Genomic DNA, 6,000 nt, shown 5'->3' on the forward strand with positions numbered 1-6,000 from the left:
CATATATATGTAGTAACACTAGTGCTGCGCATTGATCTCTAGCTGCTATGATCAGCTGCCTCCTCCGCCGCCCATTTCTGTTTCAACCTGTCGATGTACGCCTGGGAGGCCTTGTCAATATTCCTTCCTGCAGCTGCAGCCCTCTCCGGCGGTGCTCCGCCGCCACCGGCCGTCCTCGGCGTCCGCGCCGCGTTGATGATCACCTTCGTCTTCGTCTCCGGCTCATCATCGATCCGCTCCACCCTGCTGATCTTGATCTCCTTCGTCCTCTCGACACGCGACATATTGTTGTTTCTATATATGTGTTCAGGTTTTGCTTGGTCTGAAATTCTGAATGAATAGATGATAATCAAGACATGTATTTATAAACGAAGAGATGACTGAAGAAGTAACGCTAACTATGTGGAGTACCTTGGTACCCAAGGAACAGAAAAGAAGGCATACCAGAAGCTTCATGCATTTGTGTTGATATTGACTGGACCTATTCAGCTTAGGAGAAAATGCAGTGTTCTTTCTGACGAAAATCGCCGCAGGATGTATCGGAGATAATTAATTAACTAGTATAATGTGCATATCTATCGCATTGTCGGTTCAGAATAGCCTAGCCCAAGCTAGCAAAACTACCAAGTGCACAGGATCTGATGGTCAATTGTTAAGACGTAAAAAGTAATATGAATCAGTTGAAGATTTTGCAACGAAAACATGGACCAGCTAGTGCTGCACTACACGGTGTTTTTTTCAAACAGTAGGCTTAATACTGAAGGAGCAAGACTTACCTGGAACTTCCTTGGTTCGTACTCTCGATTCGCTTTAATTACGTCATTAGATTGCAGCTGGTTAATTTCTTCAGCGTGAATGCGTCATGATCAGGAGAACTCCAAATCGGAATCCGATTTGGTAGGGATGGGCGCGTATACAGTGTAACTGCTCATCAAGGTCAAATGCGCCCATCCCTAGCTAGTAAACATCTGCCTCTCTGCTCTCATCTATCGATAGTGCAACACGCAAGTTAATCAGGGCCTGTTTAGTTCGTGAAAAGAAAATTTTTAGATGTCACATCGGATGTTTGACTGGATGTCGGAAGGAGATTTCAGACATGAATGAAAAAACTAATTTCATAACTCACCTGGAAACCGGAGACGAATCTTTTGAGCCTAATTAATCAGTCATTAACACATGTGGGTTACTGTAGCACTTATGGCTAATCATGAACTAATTAGACTCAAAAGATTCTCTCGTGATTTCCCCCCTAATTGTGCAATTAGTTTTTTTAATCTATATTTAATGCTCCGTGCAAGTATCCAAAGATTTGATGTGATGTTTTGGGAAAAAAATTTGGGAACTAAACCAGGCCTTATGCCTTCTACGTACTCCCTTCCTTTCGTATTATAAGCTGCTTTAATTTTTCCTAATCAGTTTTTTATCAAGTTTGCACAAAAATATAGCAACATTTTCAACAAACATATTAATAAATTATATTTAACGTTACATTTTCCTCCGCAAGGTTCGTCCACGGAGGGTGAGTTAGGGCCTAAGATTAGGCTATTTAAAAAAATAATTTAGTGTTTTAGATGTTATTAATTTTTTTTATAAAGTTGGTCAAATCTAAATATTTTGTTGTCAACAATATCCGAGAGAGTTGTTTGATCTATATAGTTTAAATGCTATTTTTGCAGGTCAACTACATTTTATTCCGCGATCCTTGTAATCATTCCTTCTGGGGATAATTAAAAAGAGCTCATTCTGGTGCAACAGTTTAATTACTTAGGTCTGGTTAATTTGACACAGCTTCAGATATTAGATGCATGATAGATTTGAAGTTCATATGTTAAATTATAGTTATTGTTATATTTTATATTTTATCTAAAATGAGAATAAAATAATTAATTCAAATGTGTTAACGTAATCGCAGATCTAGATGCATAAATTTGGAGCTAGGGATACCTAGCTCTACAAATTCTTGGATACGGAGTTGTGCTAAAGAGAGCCTTAGTCGGAATAAATCAAGGCCAAATTATGTGTCATGGTCATATAAATTCATCAATTTTTACAATTTGGTCCTTTTTGAAAACTTATTTTACAAATAGACCCCTGGAAAAACTTAAACCGGAAATGATCTTTTTTGGGGCGCCAGAGTGGCTGGCGCCGTACCCCAACATGGCGGCGCCAGCCACACTGGCGCCGTGCCCGTGCCACCGTGGCACTAGGGCTGTCGTGGAGGTGCTGACTGGGCAGAATGGGGGCGCCATCCACACTGGCACTGCCCCTCATACCACGGCGCCAGCATGGCTGGCGCGCCCCTCCTCTGTGGGCCGACCCTTAAACCCCGTGGGCCCCACCACCTTTCTCCTCCCCACTCCCATTTTCGCCAAGTCCCAGCCCGAGCAGCAGCGCAGGAGTTCTTCCCCTCTCTCTCCCCCTCACCTCTCCACCTCAAATCCACTCAATTTGAAGCCGTTTTTCGCAGGATTTTTTGTGGAAATCGAAGAGAAAGGTAGACTCCTTCATTCCCCCCTCTTTTTTTTCGTTTTTATTGGTTGAATTTGTAGATCGGTGGGTAACCCTAGAACCCCTTTTTTACCCAAATTTATGATTTTTAGCATTTGTTCTTAGGATTGGCTTGTTGTAGTGCTACATGTTTGCAATGTACTCATTGGTGTCATGATTTTTTTAACCATATATGTGGTAATGTTAATTTTTGGATGGTTTGGTTGGATGGATGGATGAAAAATTATGGTTGAGGCATGACGGAGGTTTGGGTTGTATGACGGAGTATTTGTAATATTTCGATGTGTAATGCACTAGTAAACTTATTGATAGTTGTAGGTGGATTAAATATTTTTTTGGAGTAGTAGCTTTGGGACAATTTAAGTTATGCATTGGTTATAATATGTCGGTTTGGACTTCGTTTAGGAATGAAGATTTAATTTTTGTTGCAAAGTTACATTTGATTTTTTGGTGTAGATGGATAGACTTGTTCATGTTTACTACGGTGGTAGAGTGGTGGAACCTTATGTTGGTGCACATGTTGAGTTTGAGGATATGTCATTGAAGACCATTTTGTTTCCCACCCACCCAACTCTAGATGAACTAAGGTCACGAGTGAAAGAAGTTCTTGGATGGACCGAGGATAATGTGGAGATTCGTTTTTATGGGAGATACGATGTTGGTCAAGGGCATAAGTATATATTAAATGTGATAGGTCAGTTGGAATGGGAAGTTTACTTTGATTTGGTAAAAGAGTCTCAGTTTAGATCTCTAGAGGTGTTTGCATCAAAGTTAGTTCGTACCGTAGAAAATTTGGATCTAAACAAATCTCCTTCTTATCATTACGTTGAGAAGAATTTTGTGACATATTATTCTCGTCGTGGAGGGAGTGCAAGTAAGACTGAGTTGGTACGGGAAGACTTGGAGGGGGAAGGAGAGAAGAAGAGACCTTTGCTTGGAAATGATTTATGGGAGGCAGGACCATCAAAGAGACATTGCGGTAGTGATGATGTGGATGCAGCGAGGGAGATGAAAAGGGAGTTAGTACAAGAGGGGCTTGATCTAAGTGAACATTTGTCGGCGAGTGTTCATTGGTCGTCGTACGGAGTCAACCCTGAATACCCGACAGAAGTAGCAGGCCAATATGTGAATACAGATGATTACTTTGATGTCGAATTGAGTGGTGGTCACGATTCTGTCTCAGTAGAAGTCAATAGAGATGATGTTGACGAGGAGGCAAGTGTTGAGCAATATGATGTTGAATTTGCTGAAGACTCTGATGATGACCATCCATTCCCTCCACTTACTAATAATGACAAGTTAGCATTAGAGGAATGTTGTGCGTTTGAGAAGGTGTTTGGGAGGAAGCCGGACATTCCTGAGTTTAGGGACCTAACACATGCCCATGGTGCACTACTAGATGGCAGCATCAACCTAGATCAGTTGCCAGAACCATTCCAGGTGGATGGTCTCAGAAAGGGTTTAGAGTTCTCATCCATGGTCGCATTGAAGCTATGGCTCCAGGAGTACGCCATCGTGCACCATCGTCCATACCGTGTTGTCAATTCTGCCGCAAATAGGAGGTACACTGTTAAATGTGAAAACCCACGGTGCAAATGGAAGGTCCATGCAACTAAGAGGTCTAGTGGCACGTGGAGGATATCACGGGTAGGTAAGGAACATAGTTGTGCTACTGCCGAAGGTTCACGGAGCCACCGGCAGCTGACATCAAAGTTCATAGCAAATAGGTTATGCAATGCCATAAAACTGCAACCTACACTCTCTGCTTCTGCGTTAGCTTTGTATATATTTGAGGTTTTCCAGTATAGGGTGAAGTATGGCAAGGCTTGGAGGGCACGAGAGGAGGCTATGAAGCTCATTTACGGTGAATGGGGTGAAGCGTATGTCCGTTTGCCCACTTTGCTGCAAGCCATTAAGCAGAGGAATCCCAGTATGGTCTACCACATCGATACTCATCCTGATAGGGTTGTCAATGAGATGGACTGCTTACAGCCTCAACATGTAAGTACTTCCAATATCACTTCTAGTTAGACATTTACTTCTTTAATTGAGATACTAACCAACGACATCTCTTCAACTTTTGCAGATTGAGTGGTTACCATACCACACAAATGAGGCTTCAAGCCTGACCCTGAACTCGATGTGCAATCGAGACTCTGACTATTTCATGTACCAGTGCCCATTGATTTGTTTCTGGGTAGTTGAGTACCACCTTCCGCACCGTGTCATGCGACAGTTCGAGAAGAAACAAGATTGGCCGGTTGAGGACATCTCAACTGGAGTTGAATTACACAAGTAAATATTTCTTATCTTTATTTGCTTTCATTGTCAATGTTCAATTTTGTACCATTTAACCCTTGTCGATGCTCACTATTGTTTCATCACCTTCTACTTGTCTAGGTATGACAGGGTGAGAACAAAGAAGGTGAAAGACTGGGGGCTAGAGCATAATAGATACATTGATGAATGGAGGACAGCCGGAAGGAACGACAGGTACATCGAGACTATACACCAAAATCATCTTTTATCAGAGTACCTTCGTTGGCTGCATAGGACATATAGACTGTTCCTCCGCCCTACTTGGACGGAAGCCGACATAGAGGATGACCGCGACTCCGATGAGGGGCGGAATCCCTATGATGTCCGGACTAGAGTTGGATATCAAATGGAGCACGCCCCACTTAGAGACAGAGTCGTAAGTTTTCTTGCATTTGTCAAAGTTATTTCCATTTGCACCCTAGACCCTAACATATATCTTGTCACGCTTTCAGTCGAGAGAGCTCCTCAGGAGTGTGAATGAAATGGGGCATGCCCTCCAAGCTCCGAGGGGTGGTGAGGACACGGAGAACACACTCCGCAATGTTTTAGAGGTAAAATTTATTTAGCACTTTGCATTACTTGAGTTATGCCTAACAAACTTCTTTTTTTTTGAAATGCAAAAAGTTCGTCAAAGGTGCCGGAAACTTGCAGCAAGATTAGGTTGCAGGTCGGTTGGATTGGACGACGTGTACCAACCGGGGAGACTACCACCACCACTACCTCAATCCGCGCGTCCAAGTATCGCTCGACACTCCATCAGGATAGAAGAGCGTGAAGGAGTTGGTGGCTCGTCGTCGTCACGCATTAAGCAAGGGAGGGGAAAGGGGAAGGCGCCGGCTCCACCTAGCGACGACGATGACGACGAGGACGAGGAGGATGAGGACTACGTCACACCAGACGCCGAGGAGATAGACATGTCACAGCTTCCCGACGCGCCTCAGGGGACGCAACCCACGCAATACAACTTGCGATCCACTCGGGCAGCGAAAAAGAGGTAAAATGAGCTTACCATTCTCAAATGTTATTTGATTTCCCTTATTTTGTTTTTAAAATGTTTTAAACATTGGATTTTCAAATGTAGGTACACTCCGGGCTCGCAAGCAATTCGGCGCCAACGGAAGAAGTAATTTGTATGAAGTTAATCTATTGGTTGGTAGTATGACATATGTGGTG

At 43.0% G+C, this 6,000-nt stretch overlaps 1 long non-coding RNA gene across 1 annotated transcript; it reads left to right on the forward strand.

The window, feature by feature from the left end:
- Positions 1–4,597: 4,597 nt before the first annotated feature.
- Positions 4,598–5,378, forward strand: LOC112939084 (uncharacterized). The gene is made up of 3 exons (XR_010741724.1): positions 4,598–4,803; positions 4,909–5,203; positions 5,280–5,378. It is a non-coding gene; the product is annotated as an uncharacterized lncRNA (long non-coding RNA).
- The last annotated feature ends 622 nt before the right edge of the window (positions 5,379–6,000 follow it).

The sequence above is a fragment of the Oryza sativa genome, chromosome 5, assembly GCF_034140825.1.
Source record: "Oryza sativa Japonica Group chromosome 5, ASM3414082v1".
Classification (NCBI taxonomy): domain Eukaryota; kingdom Viridiplantae; phylum Streptophyta; class Magnoliopsida; order Poales; family Poaceae; genus Oryza; species Oryza sativa.